Source organism: Misgurnus anguillicaudatus, chromosome 4 (genome assembly GCF_027580225.2).
Source record: "Misgurnus anguillicaudatus chromosome 4, ASM2758022v2, whole genome shotgun sequence".
Classification (NCBI taxonomy): Eukaryota; Metazoa; Chordata; class Actinopteri; order Cypriniformes; family Cobitidae; genus Misgurnus; species Misgurnus anguillicaudatus.
In genome coordinates, this window is record NC_073340.2 from 36,015,326 (window position 1) to 36,031,622 (window position 16,297).

Here is a 16,297-nt window from a genome sequence, read left to right on the forward strand (position 1 = left end):
GAGTATATTATATTTGTATTTGTTATATAACATATTTGTGTGAAAACTGTTAGCTTTTTCAAGATTTAGGTGCGTTTTTTTATTAAAAGCAGCTGCGCCTCGCCCACACACGTGCACACATAGACATGAAAGGCTGCTTGCAACCTGCACCTTTCTAGAGAGAAATTGCCGTGTTTTTTAAATTAATGAATATATTATGAGTGTAGGGGCATCTGTATTTGACCTGGACTTCACGAAACAGGCGCATTGTATACATATATTCGACTGCATGCAGCACTGCGCAGACAAACCACCCCTTGACATCAAAGTTCCGCGAGAGCCATTCAAAAGCTTATATCTCGCGTTACATTGATCTCATGTGTCAATCGATCTGCGCCGCGCATGCTGCTGTCGTCATCTTGCATCAGTAAATCCACGAGGGGTAGATATGAAAAGGACGCTCTCTAGGCTGGTGTTGAAAAGCTGCAGGTGATACTCAATGTCGCGAGTCTCAAATAAGTGCACGAACACCGCTTAAAACGGACGAGATGTTTAAATAATCAGCGGGTTGCCTGTACTGTAATCCCTCGTTCAGACAGCCAGCGACATTATCGCTGTGTGTCGCTTGTCTTTTTCAATGAGACGTTTCTAAATCTGCTTGTCATAAACAAATGAGTACCATCCATGCCAGTAACTGACGAGAGAAGGATGACGTGATTTCCACTGCTTTGTTCTCATTGGTAGTCGCTCCCGAAAGTCGCTCGACATTTACATAAAGTTAAACTTTTCTTAACTTTCTCGCGTCGCTGGACACGCCCATACGGTCGCCAACGGTCATTTTCGCTCGTGTCGCCGGAAGTCGCCAGGTTTCCATTGAAATGAATGAGATCGCGTCGCTCTGCTACTGCTTGTCGTTGGCTGTCTGAATGGGGCGTAAGTAATCAAATATTAAACCAACACGAAGTAGCACGAAGTGTAGTATAGGCTTGCTTGAACAATTCGCACATCCCTTAGAAAATTAACCATAGTTTTACTATTGTTAAGGGTGGATAATAACCACACATTTACCATAGTCTCAGTAAAGGAGATTTTCAGTGAAACTATAGTAATGAAAAATGTCCAATACCAAATTAGCTGTACTTCTATATTAAAACTGTTTTATTTTCATAATGTTGAACAGCAATATAGCTAAGAGCAGCCGTTTTTCTATGTTCAGAAGTGTAAACTTTGAGGATATTCTATATTGATCTGGTTTTATTTGTTACATTGGCTTCATTTGGTACATGTACACTCAGTGATACTTTTTTACTTCTTACAGAATACTGAGGCTTTGGTGATTTACACACGTGACATGAAAATGGGAATTCGTGAAACTCTGAGCAGTTTCTGATCCATGTCAAGATTCATTTCCAGTGAGCAGGTTGTGCTGGAAAATTTTGTGAGACTTTATGCCTTTAATTTGTAGAATGTTTTAGGTGTTTAATGTTTAAACTGTTATGAGGCATTGTTTAAATGTTTAAAGTGTTCAAAGTAGTTTCATAAGCTCTTACTTAGTGTGAGAATGTTAAATTCAAGTGAAATTGTGATTAACATTAGGTGAGGAACCCTCCCAACTTTTATATTGGTGTTTTTGGAGATATTTGAAAAAAGGTTTACATGTTTAAAGTTTGAATTGTTAAGTGGCGGGTCCATGAGCTTTGAGTACTTTACGTGATCTTTGAGTAAGAATGGTAAAATCTATGTGAAGCTTTCTACTGAACACTTGGGTGTTTTCCCTTACAGGGTCTAGATTAATCTAGAGGACTAGGCCTTAGTTATATTAGGACATTTATGGAGCTTTTCCATTGCATAGTACCCCACGGTTTGGTTTAGTTTGGCTCGGGTCAGCTTACTTTTGGGAGCTTTTCCATTGGGTGCAGTACGTAGTACCCAATACTTTTTTCGTACCACCTCGGTTGGGGTTCCAAGCGACCCGAGCTGACACCAAACGTGACGCGAAAACACTGTAGATCACTGATTGGTCTCAGAAAATCACGTCATCGCTATAATGTAGATTAGCTTTACCTGTGCTAGCTTGCACTGTCTCAAGCAAACATGTTGTCCTCTGTGCTCTGCTATAAGTTCCCAAACTCCCTTAGCAATGAAAAACATCCACAGGTTGGGAATCAGGAACACCATAACAGTTTTTTCCAAACTTGCAGTTTTTGGCGGAACATTCACATCGAGCACTTCAGCATTATATGCTTAAATGCAACTTCATTGAGGCTCAGCGGAGCGCCGTCGACTGACGCCTCGGGTGTTTGAACAGAAACTGTAATGTGAGACAGATGTAACATGATGTGCAAACATCTATTTGTGGTGGCCAATTTTAATTTTGTGGCGGACTGATGAATAAATAAATGTATGAAAATGTACAAGGATGCTCTCACTTAATGTCACAGCAGTATGCAGCGCAAATATAATGACACGCCTATAATCCCTCCCACTGCGAAGTGATACTAAACTCGATGGAAAAGCTAACCACGCCAAAGTGAGGTGAGCTGACCCGACCCAAACTAAACTAAACCGTGGGGTACTATGCAATAGAAAAGCGCCATTAGGTAGTTTTTACAAACAAACCTTATAAAAAACATTACTGGTGTGCATCTTGAGACAAAACAATGGCACTGATATTGGTTAAGATATGTTGGTGAAAGATGATTTTAAATTAAGACAGCTTAAACAGCTTTTTAGTCTGGAACTAGGATAAGCCCTGTCCAGGAAGTCGCCCCTTGGAGAGGTACACTCAGTTACTTACATTTTATTTACATTTTCACTAAATATTTGTGATGGTAAAAAAGAAGTTAATCTGATTTTTAAATGCCACATTGTGCATGTTTGCATCATAAAAATAGTGCAGAGTAACTGAAAGCTCTATTCCCCATAGTTACAAGACGGACAGAGGGAACAATGAAATGGGAAGCCAGTGTAGCTGTTGCAAAACAGGTGTAATGTGATGAATACAGGGGTACGGGCGATAATGCGAGCAGAAGCATTTTTAACGAGTTGCAGCTTATGAAGGGTTTTGTAAGAGAGCCCAATAAGAAAAGAAATAATAGGATACTAGACTGTGAACAAGAGTGGTGGTTGATTGAGTTGTGAGAAAGGAACAAAGCCTATTGATATTTCGAAGATGAAAGTATGCAGCCCGAGTAACATTCTTTACATGAGAAGTAAAAGTAAGGGTACTGTCAGAAATGCACCAAGACTCTAAACATGAGATGATGGAGCTAAAATTTGTTTAGCGTAGATTTTGTGCCTATAATTAGATATTCTGTTTTATTACTATTTATTTTACGAAAGTTTGCAGAAAACCATGATTTTATGTCAATGAGACAATCAGTAAGAGCAGACGGAGTGAGTTTGGAATGTGGTTTTGTAGAAAGGTAGAGCTGTGTGTCATCAGCATAGTAATGAAACTTAAAGGAATATTCTACTCATTTTCAATATTAAAATATGTTATTACCTTAACTAAGAATTGTTGATACATCCCTCTATCATCTGTGTGTGTGCACGTAAGCGCTGGAGCGCGCTGCGACGCTTCGATAGCATTTAGCTTAGCCCCATTCATTCAATGGTACCATTTAGAGATAAAGTTAGAAGTGACCAAACACATCAACGTTTTTCCTATTTAAGACGAGTAGTTATACGAGCAAGTTTGGTGGTACAAAATAAAACGTAGCGCTTTTCTAAGCGGATTTAAAAGAGGAACTATATTGTATGGCGTAATAGCACTTTTGGGAGTACTTCGACTCGCCTGAAAAGTCCGCTCCCCTTCTCACTCTCATAATGGGAGAGGGAGGGTGTTACTGCGCCGAGTCGAAGTACTCCCAAAAGTGCTATTACGCCATAAAATATAGTTCATCTTTTAAATCCGCTTAGAAAAGCGCTACGTTTTATTTTGTACCACCAGGACATAGCCGTGGGGTACACCAGTGCTAACGGAAACTACTGAAGATGTGAATGATTTTAGTTTAATGAACTGTGTGCGATCAGAGAATTATGAACGAAACCATTTCAAGGGTGTGTTGAAGCCTGTTGTAATGAATATCATGGGGAATTGTGTCAAAAGCTGCACTCAGATCAAGCAGTAGGAGGATGGATAGGAAACTAGATTCAGCTGCTTTAAGCAAATAATTTTTAATGATTTTTAATGATAGCACTATAAGCGCTATCACATCTGCTGTTCATTACTCATTACTACCTCACCTGTTTCTCATTATTATCTGAACTATTTAAACCCTGTTCATTGTCTCTCTCATTGCAAAGTCTTCTTAGCTGTTTACTGCAATTCTGAGCATTAATATTTCACTTTGGTTACGATCTCTGCCCGTTCATTGGATTATCCTGCTCTTGTTTTGCCCATGTCTGTTTTGTTTGCTTATCTTTGGATTGCCTACATGTGTATGACTTTTTGCCTGTCTCATGGATTTATGTTTGTGGAATTACCCCTTAATAAAACCTGCACTTGGATCTTCAGCTCTTCAAGTCTCAAAGCAGTCTGTTACAGTTGCATTTTAAAATGAAAACTGACACACTTTTATTATCATTACATTATAGTCTTTAAGGAACAGACTTAATATTAGCTATAAAGAATAGATCTACACATGATCAAAAGACAAAAGTAAATGTTAATACACTAAAGATTAATTGGAAAATTGATTTTACTACCTGTTGTTGTTCCAGTGGTTGTTTCAACTGTTGAACAAAAATATAACCACAATGACTTAATGTTTGGAAATGGTACTCAATTCACATTTATTATAATATCTTATTAAAGTGCAAGACAGTTTCTTCAGGCGTGTATTTAAAGAAAAACGCTCTGCACCTCAGTTAAATCTGGGATCTTGTATATTATTAGAGAAACCAAAGAGAACTTATCACTCATTTATGGTGGAAATTGCACCACCACTGTGAAATCAACCTTATGTCCATACAGAAAACGCACTAAATTTAGGCTTTATTTATCTATTTTTCCAAAGTGACCAAGAATTGTTGGCTAATTTGTCATACAAAAACATACAATTAACTTAAAAAAACAATAATGAAACCATAACCCCGCCTCTAACCACAATGTCACAGAGCAAAAGCAAATCTTACAAAAATTTACAAATGTGATCAAACTAATACAAAAAATGTACGATTTGTCATGAGATAGCATTGACGGCACCACTAATTGCTTGGTCATGTTTCTCTCATGTGACAATGATGCTGAAGAAGTTGTGATTCTGAAGAATTAATGTGACAATTCTTCAAAAATACTCACAGATATTACTGATGTTTTGTCTATGATACTGATTTATTGTTTGTTATCGACAGGTCTACACCAGTATTTTGTTTTGACCCATATACATTTGGCGAAAAGTGTGTTTGACTTCATGCAGCGCTACAAATCGACTACTGTTAGTACAGATGTAGACCAGTGCCTTATTATAAGTGATGTAGAAGACATGTTATATGCTCAAAATAGTAAAGATGAATTGAAACATTTTGTTTTAGTACCTGTTGTTGGATCAGTGGTTGTACCTGTTGAACATAAAATAACCACAAAGACTTAATGTTTGGAAATGATAGTCAGTTCACATCTAATAATATCGTATGCTTCTACACTGTAAAAATTTTCACTTGGGCCAATAGATTTTCTGTTAACTGAATTTTATCAATCGTGGCAACGATCTTTAAACATTAGCTCAATGGGAAATAACAGGTTGAGCCAATTGAAAATAAGAAACCAGCATTCTTTTTTTAATTTACCCAATTTGAAAATGTATATTGGTAAAATTATATTGGTAAGGAATCATGGTGAATTGTTTATTCCCCATTGTCCTAATAGAAAAAGAAACACACAAACTATTTTGTAACATTTTATTCATTTTTATTTATTAGTAATACCTTAAAATTGTAAACATACAGAAATGGTCTGCATACAATTGCACAGAAGACATTAGAAAATAATTATTTTTAACAAAAAGTTTTATACAATAACAGTCACAAATATTTTGTGAACATTTAAATAAAATGTAAGTAACTGAGTGTACCTTCCCAAGGGACGATTTCCTGGACAGGGCTTATCCTAGTTCCAGACTAAAAAGCATGTTTAAGCTGTTTTAATTTAAAATCATCTTTCACCGACATTTGTTTTGTCTCAAGATGCACACCAGTAATGTTTTTTATAAGGGTCGTTTGTCAAAACTACCTAAATGTCCTGATATAACTAAGGCCTAGTCCTCTAGATTGATCTAGACCCTGTACGGGAAAACCCCCAAGTGTTCAGTAAAGCTTCACATAGATTTTAGTACTCAAAGCTCATGGAACCGCCACCTAACAATTCAAACGTTAAACATGTAAAACATTTTACAAACAGGCCTATCTCCAAAAACATCTATATACTGTAAAAGTGGGGAGGGTTCCATTCCTCACCCAACGATAATCACAATTTCACTTGAATTTTACATTCTCACACTAAGTAAGAGCTAATGAAACTACTTTAAACACTTTAAACATTTAAAAAATGCCTCATAACAGTTTAAACATTAAACACCTAAAACATTCTACAAATTAAAGGCATAAAGTCTCACAAAATTTCCAGCACAACCTGCTCACTGGAAATGAATCTTGACATGGATCAGCAACTGTTCAGAGTTTCACGAATTCCGATTTTCATGTCACGTGTGTAAATCTCCAAAGCCTTGCTACTCTGTAAGAAGTAAAAAAGTCTCACTGAGTGTACATGTACCAAATGAAGCCAATGTAATAAATAAAACTAGATCAATACAGAATATCCTCGAAGTTTACACTTCTGAACATAAAAAAACAGCTGCTTTTGGCTATATTGCTGTTCAACATTATGAAAAATAGATTTCAATATAGAAGTACAGTTATTTTGGTATTGGACATTTTTCATTGCTTTATTATAGTTTGACTGAAAATATCCTTTAGTGAGACTATGGTAAATGTGTGGTGCTTAATGTATCGCGAGAGTTATAAGCTTTTGAATGGCTCTCGCGGAACTTTGATGTCAAAGGTTGATTTGTCTGCGCAGTGCTGCATACGGTCGAATACATGTAAACAATGCATCATTTTTGTCACGTCCAGGCCAAATACAGATGTCCCTACACTCGTAATATATTCATTAATTAAAAAACACGGCAATTTCTCTCTAGAAAGGTGCAGGTTGCAAGCAGCCTTTCATGTCTATGTGTGCACGTGTGTGGGCGCGGCACAGCGACTCTTAATAAAAATAAAGCACATAAATCTCGAAAAAGCTAACAGTTTTCACACAATTATATTATATAAGAAATATAAATATAATATACTCACTGTGAAAGTTGTAGTGGCCTTGCCATTTCATCGCTAAATGAAGCGTTAGCTTGGTGCGTTACACTGAGGAGAAAAAACATATCAGTTTTATAACAAACATCGTATAACTACTAACATATAGTCTCTCAATCAATCAATACAATCACAATAAAGTTAAACACTCGTTTTAAAACATTAAAACAATCGGAAAATCTGTCTTGCTTTCAGTTCCTCTGGCTCGGCAATATGCTTTTTGTTTGTTATGCTGTAATTATTCAGATTTTCACTCAGTTTAACTTGAAAATGACTTTAATGTAAACATTTAAGTACTTACCATAACTTTATTGTAGAAAATGCGGATCATCAACTCCCGCGTATCCACACTGAAGCCAATTATTTTCAGGTGCATGCCCATACGCTTTTCTGTCCCAAACCACATCCAGTCAACCCAGACCCTTCATTTGACATGATACATTGGCCGAGCAGAGTTTAATATGTTCTGTGAATATATATTTTTGTTTTACCCCAATACCATGGGTTTTAATTACCACAGTGCATATTTTTGTTTGGGGAGAATTATTTGAAAGCAATATGTTTAGTCAATACTTAACTTTCAGTTTCCACAATTTTTTAAAATATAATTTTTTTACAGTGTATAGAGAGAAAGATTCTTCTTTACATGTGTAAATAATTAAATATTCCAAGTAGATCACTGCTTGCAAGCAGAATAGTTAACTCTCTAGTTGTGAACATTTACAACTCGCATTTTATGAGTGGACTAACTAGTCCCCACCCCCATTGTACAGTTTGTGGCAGGGTAGTTAGACCCTCCCTGTAGTGACGTCATTATTGGTAGCCTATCGTCCGGCAGGGAGGTGTGTATAAATGGCTGTTTGGTGCGGGCCGGATGTGCGTCATCTGTTCTGTGCCTGCGCTCTTCCTGTCTACCGGCATTCAATGGAGGTCTGTGGTTAACACATAGCTGGGTGGAAATTGTAGCACAGCTTGTGTCATTTGCGGGGCTCTGTGTACGCTGGAGAGCTTATCAGTAAACAACCGTTGGTGCGGTCTGGCTCGTTATACTGCCTAGTCTCAGCGTTCCTGTGTGTTTACCGTTTGAGCTGGTACGGTGTCTAGCTGCGTTGTCCAATATATGTTGTTTGGCATCATCTCCTTCACTTCTATCCCGTGGATGTTGACGTCCGCTCTGCTTTTGGTGTGGCAAGCGGCTGCGTTATCCGGGTTAAGACTGTGCGTGCTGCACTTCCCTACTCATCTGGAGGCACGCTGCTGTTTTGTTCCTGCTGGATTTGCTTTCGTTTCTTTTTCTTTATATTTTTGCTGTGTTTTTTCATCATTTTCGTCCTGGGCGATTTAGCGCGGCCAGATTTTGGAGTTGTTGGTTAAAACCTGCTCCTACTGTGACTGTATTTAAAGATCTTTTCCCCGTACGTTGGGAAATAACGTGTTTGAGGGCCGCGCTCATTCAGATTGTTTATTTCTTCATTTTCCCTTTGTGGTGTTTCTCGTTTTGGACTGATTCAGACTGCTGAGATTTTCTCCTGGACATTTTCTTTAAATTTCTTTTTTTCCCTTTTCTTTTGTGTTATTATCTAGCTGTTTAAGCTAGAATTTATTTCTTTTTCTTTATGTTGGGAGGGCTTCTTTTGCCCCCTGCATTTAATAAGTTGTTATTGATTATTTTCTATTGATATATTTTGTTTTGTATCACAATTGCAGGAGCTGTGTGTCCGACGGCAGTGAGGCTTTCCTTCACCGTGTGCTGTGTTATGCTGTGTGAGCACCACTGATAAAATCACGGGTATTGGAGTGTGTGTGTGTGTATGCGTGTGTGCACTCAGTGTGATTCTCTTCTCTTGCTCCTCTCTTAGTCCATCTGATGCCCATAGGCTGCAGCTCTGAATTAAATGTGAATCCTTATTGTGGATTGTGATTTCCAGCTTTAGTAATTGGCTGGGTGACTACTTTTATTTCTGCATTTTAAACTTTTGTACAAATAAACAAATTCTATTTTGCTACCCACGTCTCTTGCTCACTTTGTTCAGTAGAATGAACCTGGGTTCCTTATAACATTTTTAAGTGAACTGTGATTCCCTGGTATAGTCCCAGGGTGGCGTAGTCTATCTGTATATCTTTGAGTCTTGAACATTACTGCAAATGACCTCTTTGCCACAAGTGCATACAAAGTGGACTATCGAAATAAAATGTTACCGATCGGTCTACTTTTTAAAAATAGTGTGGGTGTGTTCACTGCTTACTGGATGGGTTAAGTGCAAAGTCATATTCTAAGTATGCGTTACCACACCTTGGCAATGACATTATTTATAGGGCCAAGATTTGATGATTTAAGAGGATAGGTATTTTGACTTCATGCCGCACTGCAGAGAGCAAATGGCGTAATTTGTATTGTAATTTGTTGTCATACCCTGATCGGTCTCTGCGCAGTGTTGCATGAGGTTGAATACATCTGATGTTTCACTTTTAGAACTTCCTAGCCAGCAATGATTAACTAAATTCTTAATAATGGGACATGGCAAAACTGAAATAAAAAAGCTACTTAAGTAATACGTCTACATTTTAAAATGAAAACTGACACACTTTGGTTTTCATTGCATTATCTTTAAGAAAAAGACTTTATATTAGCAATAAAGAAGACATCTACACATGATCAAAAGACAAAAATAAATGTTAGTACACTAAAGATGAATTGTAACATTGATTTTTGTACCTGATGTTGTTGTAGTGGCTGTTTCAACTGTTGAAAAAAATAACCACAACGACTTAATGTTTGGAAATGGTACTCAATTTACATTTATTAAGATAATATCTTTTTGAAGAACAAGACTTCTTCAGGTGTGTACTCAAAGAAAACGTTAGGGCTTTGCACCTCAGTTAAAACTGAGATCTTGTTATATTATTAAAGAAACAAAAATAGATGTTATCACTCATTGTAAGGGTTTTGTCTTGTGTTTGGTTGTGTTTTGTACTTTTATTTTGACACCATGTTCTGTTCTGACTTTTATTTTGATATCATGCCATGTCACACTTCACATCCCACTTCCTGTCTGTATTGTATAAAGCCACTTCAGATCTGGATTTTCAGATCTTACTGGATGTGTTTGCCAGCCCTTTTGGGATTTTACTTTAATAAACCTCTTTTGCACATGGATTCAACTCTCCTTCGCTTTCTTTAAAGCACCCACATTACACTCATTCATGGTTGCAATTGCACCACTGTAAATTAAATAAATGTAGGCTTTTTTATCAAAGGTGACCTTATGCGAATTAATATGAATTTAACGAGTTGGCTAATTCGTATGATTTTGTAAAAAAAAAATTAAAAAAAAACATACGATTACCTTAAAAAAACAATAATGAAACCCCACCCCTAACCACAACGTCACAAAGAAAAAGCAAATTGTACAAACATGTAAGAAAACTGATGTTTATATTCAACTAAATAGTTTAATTTCACCTTATACCTCATCTCACAACAATGTATAATCGTCCGACTGACTTGACAAGGAAAGATGATAAGTGTGTTTGACTTCATGTAGCGCTACAAATGGAGTACAACATCAAAGTACCGCAGGAGCGAACTGTTCTGTACACTACACAGACTACACGCTCAATCTGTGTAACATCTCATGATGTTGAGCTTATTTTAATTCAGAGAATTTACCTGGTCAGACAATGATCTATCAGGAAAAATCTCTATTCTCCTTTCTTAAACACCAACTATGGTCCGATTCACGATTTTACATTTGCTTTGGTGTGTAAGTGTGTATTAGTTCATGTTAACGATATGCAAAAGGTTCAAAATCCAAGGTAAACAATGACGCATTGAAGTTATCATCTCCAATGTAAATCTCTTTTCTTGCCCTACAACAAACACACGGATTGTAGGCAACAATTTACTTCCTGTGATTAGTGATGTAGTAAAGACTGACATCATCATAATTCATCTTCTGTAATAAGTAATACCTAGATAGGTACATATTCTGAAGAAAATGTGAAGTGGTGCTTGCCGTGGAAAATTTTGGGGGACAAAATGTTACAATATTGTGAAAATTTGTCAAAAGAGCCCATCCCGATGTCTCTACGATGCTCTGATGTAGAGATATAAGGCTTTGTTTATTCGTTGCTAGGTATTGTATTTGATTGCTAGGGAGAAAAATCGCATCCACTAATGATTACACTCCAAAAATGGTCCAACCCCCGTGTCTCTACGATGTTCTGATGCGGAGTTAAAAGGCTTTGTTTATTTGGTTGCATGAGTTGCTCAAAATTGGTTGTTAGGGTGTGGCTCAATACGTCTGTAAGGATCATGAAAGACTGATTGGATGCCTGAGTAAAATGAGCCCATTACCATGTCTCCATTTTATGATGGCAGTCAATGGGATCGGTTGCTAGGGTAATGTCTTTGGATGCTAGGGCGTGGCTTGGGAGTGGCCAATGAAGAAGCTCCATAGGCTACTTGCCATCATGAATGATATAAACCAACCCCCATGTCACCATGACATTCAGATTTGGAGATATAACTGATTGGATGTAGTAAAATGAGCCCACCCACATGTCTCTATGACACTGTGCTGTAAAGATGTCCATCTGATCACTGCCTGTTCATCGTATTATCCTGTTTTTGTTTTGCCTTTGTCTTTTTTTTTCTTTGCTTATCTTTAGATTGCCTACATGTGTATGACCTTTTGCCTGTTTTGTGGATTTATGTTTGTGGATTTACCCCTTAAGAAAACTGCACTTGGATCTTCATCCCTTTAAGTCTCAAAGCAGTCTGTTACAGTTGCATTTTAAAATGAAAACTGGCACACTTTTATTTTCATTACATTATTTCTTTAAGGAACAGACTTAATATTAGCAATAAAGAAGAGATCTACAAAAGACAAAAGTAAATGTTAATACACTAAAGATTAATTGGAAAATTGATTTTACTACCTGTTGTTGTTCCAGTGGTTGTTTCAACTGTTGAACAAAAAAATATTACCACAATTACTTAGTGTTTGGAAATGCTACTCAATTCAAATTTATTAATATAATATCTTATTCAAGCACAAGACAGATTCTTCAGGCGTGTATTTAAAGAAAAACGCTCTGCACCTCAGTTAAATCTGACATCTTGTTATATTATATAACCAAAGAGATCTGATCACTCATTTATGGTGGCAATTGCACCACTAATTGCTTGGTCATGTTTCTCTCATGTGACAATGATGCTGAAGAAGTTGTGATTCTGAAGAATTGAAATGACAATTCTTCAAAAATACTCAGAGTTATTACTGATGTTCTGTCTATGATACTGATTTATTGTTTGTTATCGACAGGTCTACACCAGTATTGTGTTTTGACCTACCCAGTCTCACAAAGTTTCTTGATATAGTCACGTATTTTTTTAATTCTTTTTTCGTGCTAGTATCACGAAATTTCGTGTTTTTTCGTGATCGTATAACGAATTCCTGTTTTCGTGTGATTATCACGTATTGGTTACTCGACTGGTTTTTTCCTATTTTTAAACCATTGTCGCTTCGATGTAGGGTTAGATTTGGTGCTTGCATGAGAATGTCACTTTATATATTGATCTATACTATTTTTTCTGATTTATTTTTTTATATGTCGCCTGGCGTTAGGGTTAGAGTTGGGTTTGGTTAGGGATGTCATTTTATGTAAATCTAACCCTAAACCGAAGCGACAATGATAAGAAAATAGGACAAAACAGTCGAGTAAACAATACAAGATAATCACACGAAAACAGGAATTCGTTATACGATCACGAAAAAACACGAAATTTCGTGATAATAGCACGAAAAAATTATCAAAAAAATACGTGACTATATAATATACATTTGGCGATAAGTGTGTTTGACTTCATGCAGCACTACAAATCGAGTACTGTTAGTACAGATGTAGACCAGTGCCTTATTATTAGTGATGTAGAAGATATGTTATATGCTCAAAATAGTAAAAATGAATTGAAACATTTTGTTTTAGTACCTGTTGTTGGATCAGTGGTTGTATCTGTTGAACAAAAAATAACCACAAAGACTTAATGTTTGGAAATGATAGATATTCTTTAGATGTGTAATGAATTAAATCTTCCAAGATTTAATTCAAGATTTGAGCTGCATCCCATTTTTTCTACTTATACTACAATATGCCTTAATACTGCATTTGTGTTGAAAAGGTGCCTAATTTTGAGTGCAAAATAATGCAGAATGCACACAGTCACATACTGGGACATACTAATGGAAATGGAAGTGGGCAAAGCTGTGATTCAAACATTAGAAAACTTCATACACTGAAAAAAAATGATTCATTGAATTTAATAATTTTTTTAAGGTAAGTGGTTGCGATCAATTTATTTAAGCTACATTTAAACAAAAAAGATTTGTAAAGTAAAATAAAATATAAAACTTTTGTTTAAATGTAGCTTAAATAAATTGATTGCAACCACTTACCTTAAAAAATTGATTTAATTCAATGAATCATTTTTTTTCAGTGTACAAGTATGGGTTACCACACCTTGGCAATGACATTATTTATAGGGCCGAGATTTGATGATTTAAGAGGATAGGTATTTTCAACTTCATGCGGCACTGCAGAGAGCAAATGGCGTATGACATTAAGTATCGTAATTTTTGTCATACCCTGATCGGTTTGCGCAGTGTTGCATGAGATTAAATACATCTGATGTTTCGCTTTTAGAACTTCCTAGCCAGCAATGATTTATTAAATTCTTAATAATGGGGCAAAACTGAAATAAAAAGGTCTAGCAACATTTTTAATCTTCAAACTACCAGGGGATTTTGACATTAAAGTAGGCTACATCATTTGTTACAGTCCACCTTCCAGTCAAGGGGGTTAGGAGGAAGTAACAAAACACAAATAAAAATGGATGTAACATGGGCTTACATAAGATTTAAGTTATATATACAATCTTTTACAATGGAAATGAGAAAATAGTGTATGACTGCTGCATAAGCGTGGCTCGGGAATGGTTGAAAAGTTTAATTAAGACCAGACCCATTTATTTAAAATAAAACATTCAAACTATTTAGGCCAAACTACTGTACCAAAGATTCCAGATCAGGAGAGTGCTGAAGCTGATTACTTTACTTTGGAAAGACACATTTTGAACTAAATTACTTTCATTAAACATCCTATTAGTGTTGTTATTAAACTGAAATGCTGTGGGCTATGTGTGAATAATCCGAAAATAAAAACTGCATGTAAACCGGAGTGAAGGGGTTAGCTCCAGTCATGTAAACATCTTACTGCGATTAGGACCTTACTCGCATTATTGGAAATAATCGCATTAATGGTGTGCATGTAAACGTGGTCAATGATTAAAGTCTTTAGAAACAATACTCTACAATATGACAAGGTGTAATTTTAAAATGAAAACTAATACACTTTTATTATCATTACATTGTCTTCTTCAAGGAACAAACTTAATATTAACAAACTTTGTTCTGTACCTGTACCTGCCACTCCAATGGTTATTCCATCTGTTCAACACAAATTATGATTATAGTGACTTAATATTTAGAAAAAGCAGTAAATTCAAATTTATTAATATAGTTTCTTTCCAAAGCACAAGACATATTCTTCAGTTGTGTATTTAAAGATGTGTTAAACACTCACCATAAATCAATAACTGCAAACACACAGACAATGAGATTAAAAACCTCATTGTGTCAAACCTGCAACTCCTGCACCTGCACACACACACACACATGATGTATATATTACACAATAATTTAGATCTAAAAAAAGATAAATAATTATGAGAATTAAATTTACCTATGATAAAAAGCTACTGCGGAGCAAAATCACAGTTGAAGCAGAATATGCAGAATGCTGCAGGTGATGCTATCTGTGACTTAATTAATAAATGATGGGTGGAGCTTTACTGGAAACAACTAAAATTGTAGAAATACCAGTTTTTCTTTCTCTTTATGTGAAATTTGTCTTTTTAACAGTTTGCTTCCCCATTCACCTGTCAGAAAGATGTTGTTTGTCTTTGAATGAATTGATGAATGCGGATGGAATGATGACAGTTAAGTAAATCATGAGTATACAAACACAGAGAGAACCACATTGACCCATATATACAGAAGCGTTGCACAAGATCTCGGGCCCTATGCATAGGCAGTCCTGATGGCCCCCCATGCCCCATCCCCATAATATATTACAGACTTTACAAGGGCCCACTCTTCCTTTGGGGCCCTGGTAATCAGTACTGGTTTTACCCCCAGTCCGACGTCCCTGCATATATATATATATATATATATATATATATATATATATATATATATATATATATATATATATATATATATATATATATATATATATATATATATCATGCATTGGCAAATACATCACTTTCACTTAAATATGATCTTTTCACTTAAGGTAATAAATGTATTCATCATCTACTGAATACACTGCAGCACTTTTTGAGAAATAGTATGATTAGGATAAACATGACATGTAAATGTACAGACTAATACTTCACAAATATAGAGTGATAAGCATATAGTAAATAAAAGTAAAGTTTCATTTTACCCTGAGGTGGAGTCTACAAAAGTTACACAATGCCCGCACGACGACACAGTTCACCTGCAAACAATTTTACAGCATGCACACAATATTGACACCTTGGCTGATAATTTGGAATTTAGCAATCTTCCAGTAAATATTTGATCTGATTTTTTTAGTTATAGAACAATAACAATGTTCCAAAAATATGATATAAAATGCGAAAAAGTTTAATGTTTTAATAGGTAAAGGAAGGCAACAGTGGGCTTTAGGGTTTAAGTCTTAAGTCACCAACCCATTCTCACCAAAAAGCAAACAAATGACACGCAGTGTGATTATTGTGCAATAGATACGCCAAATTCCACTTTTGAGTGCCTATGATACGTGTTTGGGCCTCTTTAGT

General features: G+C 36.0%; 1 protein-coding gene and 1 long non-coding RNA gene across 2 annotated transcripts in view; both read right to left on the reverse strand.

Annotated features, from left to right (window-relative positions):
• The window catches only part of LOC129420323 (IgGFc-binding protein), a 125,299-nt gene extending 115,206 nt beyond the window's left edge, over positions 1 to 10,093 (reverse strand). The window contains exons 1-3 of the mRNA XM_073867205.1: positions 10,067 to 10,093; positions 5,521 to 5,544; positions 4,690 to 4,716 (exon numbers count right to left, since the gene is read on the reverse strand). The gene's annotated coding sequence lies outside the window, so the exon portion shown is untranslated. The remainder of the gene's footprint in view (positions 1 to 4,689; positions 4,717 to 5,520; positions 5,545 to 10,066) is intronic.
• Positions 10,094 to 12,282: 2,189 nt separating this feature from the next.
• LOC141363653 (uncharacterized) lies at positions 12,283 to 15,071 on the reverse strand. Its single transcript, XR_012369140.1, has 4 exons — positions 14,995 to 15,071; positions 14,829 to 14,858; positions 13,345 to 13,368; positions 12,283 to 12,318 (listed from the first exon to the last, which is right to left on the reverse strand). It is a non-coding gene; the product is annotated as an uncharacterized lncRNA (long non-coding RNA).
• Between the last annotated feature and the right edge of the window lie 1,226 nt (positions 15,072 to 16,297).